Source organism: Anguilla rostrata, chromosome 3 (genome assembly GCF_018555375.3).
Source record: "Anguilla rostrata isolate EN2019 chromosome 3, ASM1855537v3, whole genome shotgun sequence".
Taxonomy (NCBI): Eukaryota; Metazoa; Chordata; class Actinopteri; order Anguilliformes; family Anguillidae; genus Anguilla; species Anguilla rostrata.
The window spans coordinates 66,307,036-66,329,743 of NC_057935.1; the positions used below are offsets into that span (position 1 = coordinate 66,307,036).

The following is a 22,708-nucleotide window of genomic DNA, read 5'->3' on the forward strand; positions in this document are numbered from 1 at the left end:
TCGTCTCGTCGTCATATTTTCCCCGCGCCCCAAATTAGATTCCCTTCATGAGCTTGTTTGGGGAATTGACCTGCTCCACGTCTCCCTCACCCTTCTCTCTCAGCCTGCAATGCGTCCGTTTGCGTGATTATTCCCCCCCCCCACCCCCCACCCCCCCGCTCCCGCTGCAGATCCCTTATCGATAACCCGGGGAGGCAGCGAGAAGGAGTCCGCCTCCTTAAATGTTGCTGGGTCATCTTGATTCCACGCCAATTTCCTGTCTGCGCTTAAATTAAAAACTCAGTGTGAATTAGATAGTTTATGTCTCTGCGTGACAGCTTTTATATTAAACGGTTTACAAGAATCCTTTTGTTTATCGTGGGAACAGGTTTTCATGCATATTAATGAGGCCCAGGTGTTAGTCCCACGCTGCTTCCCTTTCTCCGGCAGAACTCCTTACAACCAGCTAATATTCCACTACAAGTGTTTGCTGTAATAATTACCGCAAAACAGGACTGTCATTTTGCCCTCGATAAGATTAGCTGGAAGGCAATCTTTAGCTTTTTTCAATTATGCACTACATTTTCGGTTTCTCATATTTCTCTCTCTCTCTCTCTGTCTCTCTCTCCCTCCCCCTCCAAGTAATATTGTTTGATAATTTGTATTCATTCAAGCAGCCCCCAAGAACAATAATCTTCAAGATCACATATCATATTTGACGGATTATGGGACAATAATGACAGGGGAAATCACATGCCATTGTTGCTATGGCTCAAAAGATCCTGAGTAATTTTAATAATAATGATGAGAGGGGAAGATTTTTCAATACTTGCAGATGAACTGCAGTGTTTTGTAGAATGATTGATCTGTGGAACAGGTTTTGCTAAATCTGTATCTGCAAATATTGTGTAGTGCGTTTTAGTTAAGCTTCTCCTGTCATAGATTTAGATTGAATTATTTGTTTCTCTGTCCTTGTCTAGGCCTTGATTACAATTTACAGTTATCAATTCACACATTTGGATATGTTCAACAAAGCAATTCAGGCAGAACTGGCTTGATGTCGGGTACAATGGCTTTACCCTGCTCAGGATTTGAACCTGTAACCATAAGTCAGTGCAGCTTCCTGTTTTGGGCGCTGGTACTTCCTCTGCTGATCATACGCCCCTGTTCCTGTGGTAGTCCTTGCCTCTGCCAAATTTTTTTGTTCCGGAAGCTCTGTTGCCCCCTCTCGCCCCGTCCCGTTCCCTCCTCTCGTCCCGTTCCCCGGACACCGCCGCCTCCTTGCGGCTCGGCTCGCCGTCGAGGAGTTTCTCCCTGATTCGACTGCCCCTCTTCCTCCTGGCTACTGACAGAAGCCTCCTCTGTTTTTCTTCCTCTGTTCCCCGATGTCTTCCTGCTGCTGCTGGTCCCCCACGGGACCCCCCGTCAGGCCCCCCCCATCCCATCTTCTATTTGTCGTAGCGCGATCCCACCGCATGACATGAGGATGACTCCATCCACCCCCCCAAGCCCACCCCCCACCCCCCCAAGCCTGCCCCCAGTCCCCAGCCCCCAGTCCCACAGGTTCTATGGCGTTTTAAGAGGGCTCTCACTGATCTTGAGAGCATTAGAGCAGGGAGAGCAGCTCAACTCTCTCCCCGTGTCCATTAGTCTCCTTTTTTGTAATGGGACGCGCCGCTGTGTCCACGCCAGGAGCTCTGCGGGTGAGGCGTGCACTCTCCTCTGATGGGACGGCTCTGTCCCCAATCTGCTCCTGAAGGCACTGGTGGGATTTCTCCCCCTTTTTTTTCTTTACCTCCTCCTGAGCTTGTTCTTTAGTTACTCTGCAGTGCTCACAGGTACACCTGGCAAACAGCCAAGCTCCGTATTGGGCTGACAAGAGTTTCGCAGTCACATTGACCAGCTTGCAAGTTTGCCCATCTCTCTCTCTCCCTCTCTTTTCCTCTCTCTCTCTCTCTTTCTCTTTCTCTATCTCTTTGTTGAGTTTGCACGTCTGGAGGGTGTCTTGCGTTTAGTTAGGGAGTGGTGTATGGGGTTGGGTGGTGGGTATTCTCTTTCACTATTTATCTATCTGTGTTGTTGAACTTTTTGTTCAACATTTGGCTGACTCGAAAAAGCAAAGTGGGTGGCATGGGCTCATTGGAGCTTGTGCATGTTTTAAGAGGACATGTTTGCAAGCGTCTGCTCACCAAGTTAGCGCTTTTCACTTTGGTGGATAATGTATATTTATATACGTACATACATTTTTGTGTTTATTTATAGTTTTTTGTTTTACTTTTTTAAACTTTTGCATGTGTCCGTGAGTGGGTATTGGTGTTAATGTGGTCTCTCTCTACTTTTTGTCCTATCCAATAAAGGAGACCCAAAAGTAAAAAGAAAACCCTCCCTCTCTCTTTCCCTCTCTCTCCCCCCCCCCCTCTCTATCAGACATCTTGCCACTGAGCTCATTAGTTGTTCCATCGAAGGCTTTTTTGATACAGCGAGGGCAGCCGGTGTTTGACATCTAAGCGATGTTACATTGTTTCAACCCAGCTTTTAACCAGTCTTTGATTATTACTCTCTCATGGACTGTTAAATGCTGATTTTCTGCACGGTGGGGAGTTTCATTTATTACCTTACAGTGCATTACAGCGCATTTAATATGCATTAATGGTTAGGTTGAGCCAGACTGAGCGCTCATCTGGATTTACAATTTGTCTTTTTGCCTTTGTTATCTTTATTACTGCTGAGTTTAAGTTGTCTGCACAAACATCACTATGTATAAAATACATTATTTTAAAGAATGGCATTTCCACGGAAGCTGTTGTGGGTGGGTTCCGTGCTAAATTGAGATGTATTTTTGTGGAATCGTATGTTTTCTGCCGTTAAGACATCTTTGTGTCTGCTATACCATCTGTTGCTTGTTATACATGGTGCATGCTGCCTAATTAATGTCTTTGTGTTTGTTTAGTAACATTTTCAAACAGAGACTACAGTATGTTAAATCTGTGTCAATTTTTCCCACCCAAGAACAGCGTAAAACCCAGGGAAGTCAGTTGTACTGTTTAACAGAAATAACTGACTAATGATAGAAATGTCCAGCTGTAAGAAAAGTAATAAGTGGTAATGGAATTCCACCCTTTGTTAAATATAGGAAATCATTCGAAGATATTGAATATGTACCTGTTCCGTTACCTTCATTTCAGCTGCAGTATTATTGTAAGGTCTCGTTGATCTTACCTTATGGTGGCAATGGCTTGTCATTGTTTGTCCTTGTTGCTCGGCATTTGGACAAAGACGTAATCATGATTTTGGGTTTATCTGGTGTAGCTTTACCGTATTGAAGAGAGGAATGTAAGTTACACACCTACTGTTCCTGCTTTCAGAACGTCGTCCTTGCAAACAGCCTCAGCTATGAGCATAAGGCCAACTCTTTATGCACATACTGTAACTGTGGGGATGACCAGTTTTATAATAAGACCCTGATCATTGCACCTATTTCTTTCATTGAAGGGACTCTCTTTGTGTGTAGTTTGACAGAAAGGAGGTAGCCTACCTTGGAAATGAAAAGCTCATGTTTTCTGAATGCACATGTAAGAGAGAATTTGTAAATGGGTTCTCACTGTTGAGTGACATTAGTGGTGTTACATTCCAGGCATTTAGCAGATGCTCTTATCCAGAGCGACTTTCACAACTTTAATATAGCATCCATTTACACAGCTGGATATATATACTGAAGCAATGCAGGTTAAATAGCTTGCTCAAGGGTACAACGGCAGCATCGACCCTTTAGGTTACAAGGCCGGCTCCCTACCCATTTATACTACACTGCCACCCACTCAGTAGAGTGAGTGAAAAGTTCACCGTCGTGTTTGTGAGGCAGAAACCTGCGGCTGCGGTCCACTTTAACCTCACGTGACAGGCGTGTCGTCAGTGGGTCTTTTCCGAGCTGAGCGCCTCCCCTGTAGATGAACGCAATGCCTCATCCGCTCTCTGCTGTAAGCTGAATGGAGAACGCACCTCCGGTGGATCATAGTGCCTGATGGCAGCAATGTGGCCACAGCCCCAGGTAGTCACACTAAACCGGGATGTGTTTTTTATTTATTTATTTATTTTTTGGAAGCTGGAAGTGCCGGCGCCCGGTCCTGACCCACGCCGATGTGACCCCCGCCCCGGCGTCCTCGCGCAGATTAAAGGAGGAAATGGAGCAGATGTTTACTCCAGGGGGAAGCCAGATTATTTTGTAGGGGAACACGAGGAGAGAGAGCATTTCCCCGTGATTAAAAAGGGGCCGTAACTGTGCTTGTGCAGTCACACGGGGAGACAAAGCACGCCGTTTCGGGGGCTGCGGGAACGATGGTGGAGCCGAGTCGGGTGGTAAATTGTACTGACTTACAAGGATCCGCACAATATCCATAGAGAGCAGATGAATGTCTCCATCTCCTGTTACAAGGGCCCTGCTATTTTTGCTGCTGGAATTTATGGTCTTTAATTTCGGCTGGTATCCTATACGCTGGTTTACAGCTGGTAGGCTAAAGTTGCTCTTTTATGAACAGTATTAAGAAACACGGCGTGAATGGAAGGGGAGCTCGACTGCTGTAAAGACACGACAAAGAAAATGAGATTTTTCCAGGCGTTCGGTTCGCAGAGCTATCTTCTTGCCATTGTTTTATAGTAATTTCTTCACGTAAAATGGCGTCCCATTGCTGCAAAATTCCCCGTCAGTTCAGGGGGGTTTCTTTGCTTTTGTTCTCTTCATTCCGAATTGCGTAATTTCACCAGTGGACAGCAGGAGGTGCACAGATAGCTCAGCCATACCTGAAGAGCCCTGATCGACCAGAGGGGGCGCTATCGTGCACTGATGCTGACTAAAACCTTCCCTTGTAGTGCATTCACCAGACATGGTTGGTTGGTTCATCTGAGGCTAATGGTAGCAATATCCTTTTCAAACCAGTTGCAAATGAGCACTGATTTTTAAAAAATGTATGAATACCACAGCCTGAAAGTAGTTCAAACATATCAATAACCTTCAATAATAATTTCCTCCTGATGAATCTATTTGCACTTCCTGCTAATTAGCATAATTAACTGTTTTGAAATGAGTCGTGTACCATGATAGGACGAATGTTAACTCTTTCTGAACAGGTGGCTTCATAAGGATTGCGCATTGGCATCTCGCTGGTAGAGGACCGAATCTCTGTTGCGGAATAGGCAGTGCCCTGCATGCCTATCGCTGGCCTTCTGAGTCTTTCGAATTGTGCCCCGTGTCGTCTTCTCTTCCTGACTTATTTCACGTATTTTCCCTGGGTCCTCTGGAGGATATGGCCAGACAAGTCATGGCTCCTCATTCCCCCCCATTATATCCATCCCTGTGAATTATTCAGCGTTAAAGTCTGTCTTCTTACCGCTTAGTCTTAACTCGGGCCAATTATCATTAGGTCCCCTGGTGTACTTCCGCTGCATCATATGCACTTTTAAGCAAATATGACTGTGGAAAATTGTGCTTCCACCCAGTATCAATAAAAGCAATGTCTGCATAGGCCTGTTAGCATGATATTTTGCAATGTATTTGGGCAGTCCCGTACTGGTGTTCTGAAAAGCCAAATGGCAACTCTTCAGATATGGTGGGCTGAATTGTATTTTTTGCAACTGGATTTTCTGTTGCAGTTTTAGTGATGTTTACGTTTCATCACCGGATATAAAGTCATAAGTATTAACTGCCTGTGGAATATTACAGTGCCATTGCAGCTCCAAGTTTTGCTTTGGGAAAAATGTTTGACATTTGTGTCACATTGTCACCATCTCAGACTCGGTTCATAGTTTTATTGGTCAGGACTTGCTTGTAGGGTCTTCCACTGAAATGGCTGCCTTTCAAGCACGATCAATATTAAACTGAAACTTATTTGAAACGACCCTCAGTCTGACATGGGCCGCAATTAACACAGTTTTGCCTGCAATATTTTAGGCGTTCAATATTAATTATTGTTCAATTTAAACACTGGAAAATGTCTTTGTTGGGTTAATTATCAGAACATTATGGATGTCCTGATCTCAGCAAGGGTTACCGCATAATAATTATTCTCACATTTCAGCTTAAACTATGCAGCAGAGAGCACTATATTTAGTTATCTGCAGAGGTCAACAGTCATTTCATATTAAATTTGAATTCCATATTAATCTAAAGCCATTTGCAAACATAATCATGCTTCCAGCTCGGTCTGGGAGGTTTGTGGGAGAGTTAGCTTTTTCTTTTATTGTCGGAAGCCTGCAGATGCATTGGAAGTCACATTTGATAAGCGTGTCCCCAGTGCATATAAAATGCCTGTCCACAAATACTTATTCAGTGCCACGATGTCCTTATCCTTGGCTGTCTCCGTGAGAAATAATAATGGAAAATTACCCACGACTATAGTTTTCACTCAGTCCGGCCACTGCGCTGCGTGTCGTCGAAGGCGGACTCCGGCCGCATCCTCTCAAAGATGGCTGATAAACGCACGCGTTCTCGTCCAGAATTCGCAATCCGAAGAGAACACGCAGCGCTTTCTCTCTCAATGCACGCCGCGTAAAGTGCGCGCTGGCGTCCATCTTGGACCTATCGCTCTGGTTCAGCGGTCACCTTCTGCCAGGTGTGGAGGACATTGCTGTATATCTACCGTATGCAATTTGAAATGGTGAGAGGGGGGGGGGGTTACAAAAAGCTCATCTGTGTCACGGTGTTGCGATACGTAGAAGGGACCTACTATGGTATCTTCTAGCGGTCCACATTGTTTTGTTTTGAGTTACTAATGGGATATTTTGAGATTGCAATGGAAATTTGAAGTGTTCCTGTAAATGTCAAGGGTAACGTGAAGGCCATGGTGTGCATCTGTAGAGTGGCTTACTACTACAAACTATTCACATCCAGAGTATAAGATTTACAAAGCATGAACATGGGAGAGTGGGTACTGTAAGAATGCCAGTAGGGCAGTCAACTGGACCAAAATGTTTATAAAAAAAAAATAAAAAAACAATGTATCGACGGTCTAAATCGAGTTTTAACCAAAACGGTCAAATTAACCACAACGTTCCCATTCTGTGAGAATAACCCGAGGACTAAAACAGGCTACACTGTAATGAAAAAGTGATGGAAAAAAAATGGTTCGGTTTCAGTTTGGCAGCCTGTATTGGTACAATCTTTTTTAGGAATGATCAGAAAGGCTATCCAGTAGGTCCACTAGGCGAGTGCTGGGGATAGCTCAGGAATTTCCGTGCTTAGCTGAGCACTCAGGAAAGGATTCCGGTCAAGCAGCACTTTCTTTCCATACATCATCATCTCTTGCTGTTGAATATTAAACAGCTATGGATTTAAAAAAAAATTCAAAACATGATTAGCTATGCACCGGTGGACAAGGGTCATCAGAAGCAAGGGGTAATATTTTGAAGCGTGGAATATTTTTCAGCAGGTACTTATGATAAAAAATAAGATACTCCTTAATTTGTGGTTGAATAATGATAATTATTATTATTAGTAGTACTCTAAAATTATTGGTAATATTCAAAACAATTCCATGTACAGTATTTCCTGTAAAAAAAAAAAAAAAGATGAAGAGAATAATGCCTAATTTTTGGGGGTAACATCTACATCAGGGGACATTTCAGGAATGCTGGTGCAATATTGTACCATTATGACATAAGCTAGGACCTGTTCATCACAGATCATCACATGATCATCACCATCACATCTCTTCAAACTGTACTTTGACTAAATCTAACACTACTCCTCTGCAGGGCTACCCCCAATCTAGTATCACTCATGTTTCATTGGTATCTTGATCTTATAGCACTTTCATGTTACACTTGTATCTTCATGTTGCACTGTAGCTCTTTATTCTGTCTCTTGTATTCGTGCCTCACTTCTAGTTCATGACTTGCCATAACTTTACTGGCTTAGCCTATGCTTACCGTGTGAACTGGACTTGTTCATGGCTATGAATAACTGATACTTCATGAGAATTGTGCCTTATCTGATCTGTGTTCTGTAATTTGTTAGTGACCTTCGGTGTGCACTTATCATACGTCCCTTTGAATAAAAGCTTCTGCCAAATAAAATGTAATATAATGTAATGTATAGCATCTGCTCATTGGAAGCCACTTTTATTTAACTGAACTAGAGCAAGGCTAGGTCACTTTAATATTACACTTAATATAAGATGGTATGTTTTGAGTTTTAAAAAAAGAGCCTTGATGTTGGACCGTAACTTACAGTGACAACATTTGAACATTGTTGATGTCAACTGTACTCTTTGTGCTTGCATCTCTCAGAAATAATAGAAATAACCACAGGAAGTGGGGACAGTGAGTGACAGCGCTGATGTGTATTAAACACATGCTGTCAGTCCTCAAAGTCAACACAAGTGAAGAAGTGAAAGGGAATGACAGGTAGTCATCACCCCATGGGAGAAATTTAATTTGAACATTTTTAACTTTAAAGATAATGTAGTGCAATGTAGCCTGTGTGTGTGTGTGTGTGTGTGCGTGAGTGTGTGTGCGTCTGCGTCTGTACATGCTCTGAAAATCCGCTTCATTCTTAAATTGATTTTATAAAATCTAAAGCTTGCAAATGAAAGCACTGACTGTATTTTAATTTGAAAAACAATGGCTCTATAGAAACCATCTGCCCCTATAGAAAGTCATGCATTTATCTAAAAGAACTCTGAATACCTATAGACCAGCACGTTTTTTTCCTCTTCAGATTAGATCCTCCTTTCATTCTATAAGAAAAGAAAATCTATTGGCTTTCCCTCCCTTTTAAGTGTAAAATGAAAATGTAGCTGCAGATTTCTTAACTGAAAATTAATTAACTTGAAAAATGGAACTTAATAAGCTCCCAGGTTGCACGTTCGGAAGGAATCCACCTCAGGGCTGATATGATGTTCATTGATGTTATGATTTTTATTTGACGTTTTCTTAATCTTGACAGTTGTCTGTGGTCTCTGATATAGTGTGTGGAAAGTTTAAAGAATAGTATCTCAGCAGTGCTTTGTTGTGCAATGGAAATACAATTAGGAGACAATCTGTAGTGAATGGGTGTCTTTTCTTCTATTACAAGTTAATAAAACCCAAAGACAATCCGGGCTTCATTTTTATTTGAACCCTGCCTGCTATTTCAATAAGGTCAGGAATTTTTTTCAGTGAGCACACAGGTTTTGTTATTTTAAAGGGCGGAGCTTGGCCTCTGTTGAATACTATGTCGAGGAATTACAGTTGGGATAATGTTTCAAAAGTAAAAGTAGCCTGTTTTTGTTTTGTTCAGGTGATGTTGGCAATAGCATCAGTCAAAACGTAACACGTAAAGCTGCTATAATGTATCATTTATAAATGAACTGCTATATACATAGCCTACATGTGTATGTTCACTGCATCAAAAATGGAAAAGTTGAAAAGCCTATGACATCACTGATGTTAAGGAAATTCATTTAATAGTCATTCATATGTCTGCTATTGTGTGTATCAGTCAGATTTATAATTGCAAATCATAGATTACAGTCAGAAATCTAGTTGCTTTACATTATGTATTGTAGTTGGAAGAAGATATGCTACGTTATCCAACATTATCCTGAATAACATAATGCACAGAGCTACTTGGTAATGCTACAAATAAGTGAAGAACTTTTTTTGTGAAGTATCATTCTAACCTAGCAAAATTGGGAAACAATGAATTTGATATTTTCTTTGTGCTATAGAATGCACAGTGAAAAGCGTGACTAATTCATAAATTGTACTTTATTCAAGATAATGTGTGAATATAATAATAAAAAATAGTACAGCAGAGAGGGTTCCTTAAAGGAAATGGGTATATAAGACCTTTGACCAATGCATGGACGTAGAGGTAGGCTTGATAAGTTGAATAGAAGCTTTAACTGACCCAGAAAAGGGTTTCAGGGATTTAATGTGTGACTCACCTACCTGGCCAGAGCATTGCAGGCCATGTCTTTATACACTTTATATAAAAAGGGGGTGAAACCTAGCCATCACCAAGAGCACCCCACCTGAGACATGATGGACACTTTAATGACAGCTGTAATCGGCCGCTCTCTCTCCCTCTCTCTCTCTCTCCCTCTCTCCTGCTCTCTTTTGCTCTCTCTCTGTCTTTCTTGCTCGCTCATTCACTCAAACGCACCCACGCACATGCACACACCCTATATGGGCACATTCACAGACACACAGCTGCATGCCAAGAGAACGTACACACACACACACACACACACACACACACACAACACCCACCACACACACATACTAGAGAAGTCACATGTCCAATGCACGATCACTATGTCACACAACCAGAATGCTATGTGCCAAACAAAGTACAACATGGCATACTGTACATGCATAACACAAGATCATCCACACACAAGTACACACGCACACTCTCTCTCTCACACACTCACACTCTCTCTTACATTCACATACACACACACACTCTCTCTCTCTCACTCTCTCTCACTCACTCATTCACACACACACACAGAGAGAAGAAAGCAGGCCCCCCTGACACCAAAAGCCGCCGCTATCGCACCTAGCCGATCTGCAGCCCGCCTCTCCTCCCGCCCGAAAAACAAAAGAGCAGGGCGGGGGGGGGGGGGGGGGGGGGGTTGGGCGTTGCGAGAGGGGGACAGCGCGGACGCGTTAGCTGTTAACGCGAACGCCGCGGCGCGCGAGCAGCGCCTCTTAATTAGCGCGTGCCTCGCGCCGCCTGACGGCGGAAGAGAAGGGGCACAATAGGAGGCCCCTCTCGGCGCGTGTCATCGCTCTCGTCCCTGATTATGCACCCGGGTGCGATGGCGCTCCCCCCCTAATTGCCGTGCCGCGCCGCGCCGACACAGCGAGACGTGTCGCAGCTGCTGGGCCGATCTGGAGCCCCACGCCGCGCTCCACGCCGCGCTCCACGCCGCGCTCCACGCCGCGCTCGTTTCCCGACGCGTGGCGCCGCCTGACTCGACAAGTGGAAGTAAGTTCTAGTTTGCTGAACGCTGCTTTTTTTTAAAAAAAAAAATTTTTTTTTATAAAGGAAATGTCTTCATTTCTTATTACGGAGACCCAGACCGTCTATTAAATGGGTGGGAGCTCGGGTTGAGGACTCTTCTGCCGCTTATCGCGCTCTCGCTGATGTGAAAGAGCGTTCAAACGAGCCGAGCTTCCGATGACGGTCGCCGCTATGGGTCGTAAATCACTTCCTCCGGCTCGCGGCTCTCGCCCCGAAGGTGGAATACCCTTGAAGTGCATGATGGGTATGAATTAATAGGGAAGATGGCAATTAGTTCAGGCAGGGATTCCGTTTCTGACAAACTTAATTAAGGTCAATCACGACCCCATTTATAACGCCAGTATTAAATTAAAAGTAGTGACAAATGAGTTGGACTAAGATGACATGTAGCTGTAGTGTAGATTTTTACTGTCCAGTCCTAAATGTGGTTTGAATATCTGTTTTTTGTAAGTAAATTTAATGTATATTTGTGTAAATGAAGGGTTCTTTTTTATTTTTGGCTTGCATTTCACACATTCTATATTCCTTTATGCATACTTTCACACATTTATTCATCAGAACACTCAGATCCAAATGTAAAAATAAACTTCTTTATGTTGTCTTTATGATGTCAGTGTTCATTTTTGTGAAGAATATGTGACTCTCCTATCAACAACGTACTCTCTCTTTCTCCAGTTTTCTTAATATTTCTCACGGTGCCCTTGTACTGACTACACTCTTAAGTGTAACAATTAAATTAACCTATATGCATACCTGGAGTAAACCTTATGTATTTCTGAACAAAGGCTCTACTGCCTTCAAGCTGTGGGATGACTGGAAAAAAATGGAGACAAAAATATTATCTAGTGGAATGTTTCAGTCTCATTGTTTTCTGAAATATTTAAATACATGTGTTTACATACCCACCAGTTCTTTCTGCATTAAAACGTGGATTTTAACTCAAGTTTTTGCATTTTAGACTATAATGCTATACTTTCATATTTCATTTTAACAAGGATTCTTCATTTTGTGTTGAGCAGTGTGAAATACATTAGTGAAGTAATTCAATAATCTGCACAGTGACCATGAAAAGATGAGAGAATTTGAACTTTGATTCAGTGCAATTATCACTAAGCCACCCACTCTTAGTGGTCTGTTAAGAAAAACCAAAGGTAAGAATAATCGAAATATTGGTCAAGACCTCCTGATATTTGGACATGCCAGTAAGTGCTTGGTTCATTAATCCAGTGGGATCTTGGCAGACATAAAGAAAATTCACAGTAAGGAATACTACATATGCAAATAATATATAGGAGAAGTAGAATGACTTGCATCAATCTGGGGATAATGTTTTTCAGTTCACTTCAGTATTATCCCCACAGGGACAATTTTAGCTGAGCCAACCAGTTTACCTGCTGTGAAATCCTATATCTCGGGCCACAAGCACGTATGAGTTTATCCTCTGTAATTGTCAAATGTAGTTTTGACCCATGGGGATGGGCTATTCAGTGACCTAAATGGATAGAATAGTTTCTCCTGATGGACGTATTAGCATGCTATATACATATACGCACATGATCTCAGGCATAAATAGACAGGCCACACATGCGCACACGTATACACGTATGCATGCATTGCACACGCATTTCTGCACACGCGTATTACTGTTATTTGCTGTGGTACAATCCAGGGAATAATTTCCCTCACAGGTTTAAGATGGACAGTTGGAAAATTACAGCTAATTAGAACAGATTGTCACGCTTAAATCTTTCTCTCCACAAGCACGCACATGCTAGCGCACACGCAGACTCGCACGCACACACACACACACTCATGTACGCATACAGGCATGCACGCACGCACGCACACAGTGAGAGATAGAAACGCACACTCTCGCACTGTAAAAGAACATTTTTATTAATGGATTGGTTTATCGCCATGTCTTGCATGTCAAAGGTGTGTGGGCACAGTGGTGCATGCTGGCACGGTAATATATTCATAAATGGTTTGTGTGTACGTGCGTTTGCATGTGTGTGCGAGCGTGTGCATGCGTGCACGTGTGTGCATGTGTGTGCGCATGCGTGTGTGTGTGCGAATGTGTGCGAGTGTGTGCGTGCGTGCACGTGTGCATGCGTGTGTGTGCGAATGCGTGTGTATGCGTGTATGTGTGTGTCCACGTGCCTGTGTGTGTTACTGTTTAATAAATGTATGTCTAAGGTACTGTAATGAACTAAAAATACAAAAAAACATTTCAGTAATTGGTAAGGCAATTACTTTCTCAGACATGCAGTATTTAATGAGTGTAATTAGTGAAGGTGGAGGCAATTGATTTATGTGTAATTAAATTAAACTAGGTGTATAATGAGATATGAAAAGAAATATTATATATTAGAGCACAATTATGTATGCAAATTAAAATGAATGGATGGAAAACGAAAAGGAATATGGCCAGTGGATGAAGGCTGTGAATATAGATTATTGCTATGAGCATGTGGGGGTAATCGGAAACCATCATGTCAAAGAATAAGAAATTAAAAAATGCCAATGGTGCATTATGTCAAAGAGCATGACTCACTGGCGTCCTTGTCAGACAAAAGGCCTTTGGCGATCCTAGGTGCTACGAGTAGCCGTAATAAAATATGTATGTGCACTGCAGAAAACACATTTATAATGCACATTAATATATCCGTATGTCCTCAATTTTTCAGTTTTGGTGGATTTGGTGACCTCCGTGGTGACTGGTGGTCACAAAGGCTTCTTCTCATACTCCAAATAGCCGAGTTCCATTCAAAAAGATGCTATTACTAGGAGCACATGCTTATTTCTCTTAGGGGATAATCCAGCGGTAGCTTATATTTGAGAAAGAAGACTACCGAGTGACAACTAACAGTGTAGTCTGACAGGGTAATATTACCCTGATTTTAAACCCGATTTTAAAGAAGCTTTTTTGTGTTTTGGACATTTGCTCTTTCGCATTCGTCATGCTACGTTCTGAGAGTTGCATTGTCAAATTTGACTACGTGACCTGTGGAAAACTGCATACAGAGGAGCAATTTACAAACGCAGTCGCTTTGAATCGAAAACGGTATGAAATATGTTATTTTTGTTAAGATGGAAAAAATGATGACTTGACACTTTAAAGGTGATTTGATATGTTTTTTTTTTTATAAGGAACTTTCACAGGCATGGGGAGGTGGAGTGCATATGCGGCCTGCTCATATTGAAGAGCAGAGCCACTTCTGTTGTGAAGATGAGTGGAGAGATCCACCGCCAAGCGCTCATTGTGATGCGCTGCCCGTATCCGTGCGCACAGCGCCAACAGTGTATTTATAGTTGACACCAGCTGTTCATCAGTCTTATGTCATATGAAACCGTGAATTACTGGCACTTGCAAATGAGGTCTCCTTACGTTTGATGTGTTCATAAATAACTCCGGGAATCCTTTCGAAACCACTCAAACCTCTCCGAACGAAAATCACGAAGCCCTGAAGGCTGCTTCGGCAAAACAATGCGCTTCGTGCGTTTCGCGTCGCATACGGAAGAGGCGGAGGTTGTCACCGACGTTGGGAGAATGAGATGCCCGGGAATCCAGCGCGCCAGAAAGTGATTTATCTGCGAATGTTTCGACATCGCTATTTTTCTGCGTCGTTACTGCGAACACGGAGCAGTGGGAAAGGAATGTTTTGATCATAATGGCGAATCTCCTGGGTTTCAGTGAGAATAAATCACACGCGACACTGAATATTTCCCATGAATACAAGACTCTGTTTAAAAAAGAAAAAAAAAGCTGATGGGAATGGATTAAATGGTGTCCCTTTATCTGTATCTAGGATATTCCATATGTATGCAGTGTGAGATCTATTGTGTATGGGAGATATGATTATTTTGCCTCTGACTGGCAGACTGTAGAGACGGCTCCAGGGCCCCTGGGTGCAGCCTATTGGCTCAGGTGTCTTTACACAACGTATAACTTTATTGACACCACAAGCACATTTCCAGCCTCTGCCCAACCGTTTTTTTTTTATTTTTTATTTTTTATCTCTTTGGTTCAATTTATTAACAATCCACCAAGCACTGAACATCAGACAAAGAACTTCCTCCTGCCAGTGCTCTAAAGTAAAAGCGTGTGTAAAAGAGTAAAAGTGTGTTCAGCGCCCGAGGGGAACATAAAACAGTCTAAGAGCTGCACATTTGACCATCCTGTTCCCACAAACGTGTTGTTGGGATATCAGACCCAGCTTCAGAATGTTTCTCAGAGCAACTGATATATTTCAAAACTTCATTTTCCTCTGGACATAAAATTACATTACATTGCATTACAGGTATTATTTAGCAGATGCTCTTATCTAGAGCGACGTGCACTACTTTTTAACATAGCATTTACATTGCATCCACTTATACAGCTGGATATGTACTGAAGCAATGCAGGTTCAGTACCTTGCTCAAGGGTACAACGGCAGTGTCTTACCAGGGAATCGAACCTGAGACCTTTAGGTTACGAGACCCCTTACTATGACTGATTTTACAAAAACGTATTATTTGGAGACAGCTGCTGATTATGTGTGCGCAACAGACAACGAGAAACTGGCAGCCACAAAGACAGAGTGGGTTATTTACAGAGCCCAGAAGCGGCTGCGTCGACCTAACTTCACCGAGCTGTAAGGAGATGATGGCGTTTATTACCGGATGCAATGAATCTTCCGGACAGCTGCAAGCGTCGCCTTTTCAAAGAAACTTAACCGAGTACAAAAATATACAATATTTAGGAGATATGTATACTAAATTTGTAAGCGTACTGAAAGAAGAAACCCCGCCCCCATTCATTTTTAAAAGAAAAAAATGAAGTGATGATGCCTCTAGGGTAAAATAAAATGTTGTGCATGTTTGCATGTATCTGCTTTTGCAGTAGATTGCTGAGTACGCATGCAATCAGTGCACGCATGCCAATCTTCCAATTAAGTGCCGCGCGGATACAAAAATGAGGAGGATAAACCATGATGCTTATCAGCCTGACTGTCATTCAACGTGAGCCGCCCTGACAGTTTGCAAACTGCACGTAATAGACCAGAAGTCAGCAAGACAGCAGTAGACTGAGTCGGACACGTGAGGCCATTGAGCTGGACTTTTTTTTGTTGTCCCCTGCAGAATACGCGCTTGGCGTGTGGAAGCCCCTCTCGTTGCCTTCGAAGGTTTGAGTCCAACGTTCCGTGCGGGGTCGCACAGCATGCATTAACGGAATTATGAATTGTTTGTTAGCGTGTCAAGGCTCAGCACTGTCCCTGTTTTCCGAAAGGCTTTCTCTGGCCCATGCCGAAAGCAATGCGATATGCAGAAATTGAAACTTTTGTGGACTTTTGCTCGACGATAAGCGAAAGGATGAGTTTTACCAATCCTTAAGATGTCGTGCCAGCTTTTCACGGCCGTTCGTAAGAACAAGAAAATGAACTCCAAGGCTAAGCAGCCACTTGCGTCACTCGCTGGATCGAGCCAGCCCTGCTCGTGCATTTGCTCGTGTTTTCGAATATTCCGAACTTCCGTTATTACAGCCCTCATGGCTGACTGTGGGTGTGAAGTGTTTTCTGAGTTTCAGGAGGATCATGGGAGTCTGTGTTTGCTCCCTCCATCTCTTTGGTGGTTGATTGAAAGAAGTGGGTACCCTGAATTCCTTGCTTTTAAGCTCCTTCGAGGTCAGTTTTATTGATCTTATGTAAGGACGGTTTCGAGGTGATGCTCTCCTTTTAGAAAGGAAGGCTCACTTCAAAACTACTGGCTTTGAAACTCCGTGTTTTATGGTGCCAAAAACTGTCAGTTTTGTAAAGGAAAAAGAAAAGACAAGTAGATTACAAAACACTAAAAGCTTTCAAAGCTATGTGAATCTGAGCATAAAGTTTTTGCATTTGTTCCTCTTGCCAAGTGCAGTAAACTATAATTTCAATGGTCAGTATGTGCATGCATGCATGTGTACATGCACATGCCACTTTATGTTTCCAAGAGCTAGCACTTGCTACCCAAATGAACTTTGACTATATTTACCATTTCACTTAGTCTCTTGAGTTGAAGTTTGCAACAGTCATTTTGATTTTGCAGCTTAAGACATTCTCTATATCTTGAGATGCCAGGAGCTGTGTGTGGACATGGTTTTACACACCTCAGGCCAACAAATCCTAATGTGAAAGTTAATTTCCTCCACCTCAACTGGATGAGATGTGGCAGTGGAACTTCTGCTCGTTTCGCTTTTTTGCGTTGGCTTCTGCCATTAGCCCTAACCGTCCGGGCAGCGTCCAGCTTGGGCTGAGATGAAAAGTAGGTCACACCAGCTCTGCCCAGTACACACATGAGGCCCAGAGTCAGGACACATGGAGGAAGCCCAGCTGAAGCATCTCCAAACAGCTGCACTCAGAGACTGTGTCCCGAGAACAGTGACATACGCTCCATAACTGAGAGGAGTGGGCCTGTGCATTAAGAGAGGTCATCAAGTGTTCTTCGCTGAATTTCGTCCTGGTGACAATTTGTAGAAAAATCGACGCGTAAACGTTTGTAATTGGGACTGAAAAAAAACTCTGCAAACGGCGTACCTTTCCTGCATTAATTGAGCCACATGTCTCCAACTGGTGAAAAGGACTGGTGTCCATGCAAGCAAGATGACGGACTGCTTCAGTGTTCATGTTAACACTGAATGAGAGTTAGCTGAACCTTGGAGCAGAGTAAACTCCTTTATTGCTTTTATGGGTGCAAGTACTGAAGGCACTGTTGTAATCCAGATTGTTTCCTCCTTTGGCAAAAAGACCGTAAGCCCAGGCAGTTTTTAAAATAAACTTGCTAAATTTGGCAGGTTGCTAGGGGCTCCAAGCCCAATACTTACCCACAGGTCACATAACCGGCTCCCCAAATCCACTATGGCTACCAATAAGTAAATTCTTAATGGATCAACCATACGGCTTGCAGATATGCTCTTGGACGTGCCACACGTTTTTTTTTTTAATGAATTGGCATTGTTCAGATGTGCCATGTTGGAATATTCTGCCTTTTCGGAACATTTGTTTCTTATAACGGTTAAATCTCAGTGGCTTGGCCAATTTGCACAAAACCTGGTACACATCTATGAGCTAGAGAACTAGACTTTGTTGTAGAAGGCGAGTATTCAGTATAGTACTGCAGTATAATGTGCAAACATGGGAAATGTTGGGTCATTTGTCCACACGCTTTCTGTACAGATACAATATACGATTCAGTCTATCTGTGTGCCAAGTTTGAAACTGAATAATTCAAATGGTTTTTAGTAAATAAATATACGCAATAAAAAAGAACACCGTAGAAGTACTTTAAAGGTCAACTCTGGCCACTCTGAAACCATGTGTTTTCATTGATGATCAGTTTCTTGGAGATTTAATTAATTTGACATTTGAAAAGTGTATGACAGTGTACTCCAGAGAAAATGTTGTGCAGGGCATTTAGACCACACACATGTCAGTGGCCCCAGAAAGTGGATTTATAAATGCTCGGCTTGTCCAAACCAGGCAATTTCCCTGGGTTTTTATTGTTTCATAAAATCTAATTGCCCTTTAACAATCCATAATATTTTCATTATTTCGTAAATCAAGCTGAAAGGTACAATGGCGGTGATTAAAATGTGCCCACTTTCACAAGTTTAATTTCCATTTCGCCCACATTCCCAGGGACATCTTTACTGAATGAAGCGGTGCAAAGTTGGTGTGGTGCACATACTGTTGACTCTTCAGCCAGGTTTCCTGCTAGGGAATTAGACAGATATATAGATAGATAGATACACTACATGGCCAAAAGTATCTGGACACCCCTTGATCTGGGGCTGTTTTTTATGGTTTGGCCTAGGTCCCTTAGTTTCAGTGAAGGCAAATCTTAATGCTTAATTACAATCCCAAATCTAGATGATTCTGTGCTTCCCCACCAGAAGAGTGGAGGTTGCTGTAGCAGCAAAGGGGTGGACCAACTCCATATTAACGACCTTAATTTTCAGATGTTGGATGTTAAAGTGCCGGAACACGTGAGATGTTGGATGCCAGGCGTCGACATACTTGTGACCATGTAGTGTACATGTTTGGCCTAACCTGACATGCATCTTTTTCAGTGTGGGAGGAAACCGGAGTACCTGGAGGTTACCCACGTGAACATGAACATGGAGAGGACATGAAAGCGGCCGGGCTTGAACCCATAACCTCCTGTGCCCGGTGAATTAAGCTTCAGACTGGCACAGATGGAGACTGAGCAGGACCAGGGACTGAATAAAATGGACAGGAGAGAGGGGGAAAAAAGGTAAGATTCCACCCTCACAATTGTGTGTGTGTGTGTGTTAGTGCGAACGTGTGTCTGTGTTTGTGTGTGCGTGAGTGCATGCAAGTGTGTGCGTGCATGCATGTGTCTGTGTTTGTGCGTGCGTGCGTGCGTGTGTGTGTACGTGTCTGTGTTTGTGCATGCATGCGTGCGTGTGTCTGTGTGTGTACACGTGCGTTTCAAGCGGACAGCTTCATTTCAGTCGTCTAAGCAGGAGACCAGTGGAGCTGGGCCTGCAGTACAAAACTAATCAATGACAGATCACAAGCAGAAGTGGGCATGCAACTGAGAGGCTATGCAAGGACAAGTGTTGATACTGGAAGTGTACAGGGTTCCTGTGCTGCACTGTTCCATGGTATATGCTCGAGGAACATTGGGTTTTATGGGGTGGTTGGGCCCGGTTTGAGATCTTTTCATGGGGGCTAAAATCCCTAGTGCTGCCCCTGATTGCCTCACTGAACAAATCTCCTCCAACAGAAAGCAGTTCTGTTTCACCTCACTATAGTGTCCCTGTGCTGATCACCATCCTCTGGCCTTTGGAAGGAACACTCATATTTCCATACCTGGTATTTTTACCTTCTTATAGCGCTTGTGAGATTTGGTACAAGGGAATGCTTATTGAATTAAATAGTGATTAAACATGTATGGATTATTTGCTTATGTGTGAAGGTGACACAGGGGGGAAAAAAAACAGATGCAGCCAAAAAACAAGGATAACATTACAGCAAAGAAAACCACCATATTATGGAACATTGTGTCTCTGCACACATTGTAATACTATGCATTGCTCAGTCAGAATATCAGAAAAGTTAATGTTAGACTTGCACGCTTGTGCATCCGAATAGCAGCTGTGATAATATACATTCAGAAAGGCAATCTTAGGTCACTGCGTCGGTGGGAAATGCATAACACAGCGTGAGGAAACATCTTGGCTGCCGCATGTTTATTGTACCTTGGTTCCCGTGAACTTTCCTCTGGGATGTGAACAGCGAACGCTTCGCACAGAGACCCCGTCAGCTGCAATTTTGCGGGCCTCGTCAGGTGTCTCTCCGAATGAAACCTGTTTTTTTTGACGGGGTCCCGCCAGTTCACTCACTTCGGCTGAACCGCTAATAGAAACGGTGCGGAGGTGCCGGCGACAGCGCAGACGCTTCCCATTCACCGCGGCTGCAGCCGCGACGCTAAGCTAACGCCGCTAGTGACAGTGCAGACGCTTCCCATTCACCACGGCTGCAGCCGCGACGCTAAGCTAACGCCGCTAGTGACAGTGCAGACGCTTCCCATTCACCGCGGCTGCAGCCGCGACGCTAAGCTAACGGCGCTAGCGACAGTGCAGACGCTTCCCATTCACCGCGGCTGCAGCCGCGACGCTAAGCTAACGGCGCTAGCGACAGTGCAGACGCTTCCCATTCACCACGGCTGCAGCCGCGACGCTAAGCTGACGGCGTCTGGCAGAGGTGTCATAATAAACACAACTATTCACACACAAAGGGACCGCCCACGCAGACGTAACGAGGAGCCGCAGGTTCGACCTGGCTGCACTACAGCGCTGTATGTGTAAACAACCACCGTCAACATTTTCCTACCTTTTATGTGTGCTTGCCAGACACACTCACCCAGAGCAGCTTAACAAAGCATTAGAGGATTCGAGAGGAGAAACTCAGATAGGGCAGTGTATAAATAATTAGACGTAAGAGGTCTAAGAGAGAAAAATTCCACTGGCTACTAAGTGGACAGTAATGGCAACGATAGGCTAGTATGACTCATGGTTATAAATGGCTTCCTAAACACTCTACAGCAATGCAGATCAGCAGTAGACCTTTAAATGGGGGATTTTTTTCAAGTGCAGAAAATGAAATATTAATCACAGTCACTTGGTACCAACTGCATGCAGTCGCCATAAGTAATACAAACTGTATATGTACGGTAAGAAAGTAATTCGCTGTGGATGTGGAGTCTGTGTTCATTTTGTTGATAGTGGGTATGTCTAAGCTTGCTGAACTCAGCTCCAGTCTGTAGCTGGGTATGAGTGTTTGGAAGGTGTTTGTGATATTCTGACAGAACTGGCTACCCCAGAGGTACTTTCTCTTTCTTTGAGTGTCGGTATGTAGTAAATAAAAGCTATACAAGCTCAATGAAAGAAAAACCTAATGTCACCTAATAACATTAGTGATACATCCATCCATCCATCCATTCATTATCTAGCCTGCTTTTTCCTGGTCACGGGGGGTGCTGAATTTTATCCCAGCATGCATTGGGCGAAAGGCAGAAATACACCCTGGACAGGTTGTCAGTCCATCACAGGGCGAACACACCACTCATACTGAGATGATGCTGTGCGTAGAATAAATGCACTGCAATAACGAGCCCTCACAGTCATGTCATGCCTTGGTTATGGCACGTTTCTTTAATTGCTGAGACAGATACCTACTCTGTTTTAATTTGTTGGTGGTATTCCCTGCTTGAAATGTGACCAAATTACCTGAAACACCTTGAGATATATCCCCCTGGGACCAATGCGTGAATAGCCTTAGAGTCAGACCTCCTGAGAGAAAACCTCACATTCAATATCAATATTACAAAGCCACGTTGTTTTCGTGGGATTCTTTTTTTATTTTTATTTTTTTTTCACCAGTGAAAATCTGTTTTATGGCCTAACCCCAGCAAAAGCAGCCAAGTCAACTCTGTAATTCAGCGTTCGCCCAGATCTGTGAATGCGTGCTGGCCTCCTGCTGTGAATATGGACTCTGGCCCCCCGCGTCTGTTAGAAATGTGCTCAGGCGCTTCAACGCCAAGGGCGAACAGGTGGCTGGGGGTGGGGGGGGGTCCTGTCCCCTTCCAATCGCCCTCTCGAGCTCTCTGTGGAGTGGGGGTGGGGGTGGGTGGGTGGGTGGGGCGCGTCTTCAGTTCTCTGCCCCACATCGTCCTCAGGGCCCTGCCCGGCTGTCTTTCACGGAGTGCTCAGTAGTAGCTTAAGCGACCCCCCCCCCCCCTCGTTCGGCAACCCCCCCAGCCGATATTTTACCTCCATTTCCCCATTCAGAAAAATCCACCGGCCGCACATGAAAGGCTCCTCCTGGAGGTGTGCGGCGACCCTTGCCTGTCGAGCAGAGAGAGCGGAAGCCTGCTGGTCATGAATGGGTTTATTTAGCATCTTTCTTTTAGCCGAACCAAATTGTGTGGAAAGCTCTCAGTTTTAATTTAATTCATGTTTTTAGTCTCAGCCTATAAATAAAAGGGCCCTCTATGACAAAATAACAGGGAGGGTGACATGGAGACACTTCTCCATTTAAAAAGAAAATAGTGACTTATTTAGGTAGAATGGGGATGAGATGAAAAAATTAGGCTAAATGAAGCTAATCTATACCTAGACACAAAAGATGTATGGACTACAGACAATTGCTTTTGATATTCTTGGATCAGTCTATGTTTAAG

The 22,708-nt window shown here is 43.6% G+C and overlaps 1 protein-coding gene across 3 annotated transcripts in view; it reads left to right on the plus strand.

Annotated features, from left to right (window-relative positions):
- The window catches only part of il1rapl2 (interleukin 1 receptor accessory protein-like 2), a 324,225-nt gene that overhangs the window by 7,754 nt on the left and 293,763 nt on the right, over nucleotides 1-22,708 (plus strand). For 2 of the 3 annotated variants that reach the window (XM_064329375.1, XM_064329377.1), the window contains exon 3: nucleotides 19,071-19,255. The exons of the other annotated variant lie outside the window; for it this stretch is intronic. The gene's annotated coding sequence lies outside the window, so the exon portion shown is untranslated. The remainder of the gene's footprint in view (nucleotides 1-19,070; nucleotides 19,256-22,708) is intronic. 3 annotated transcript variants of the gene reach the window in all.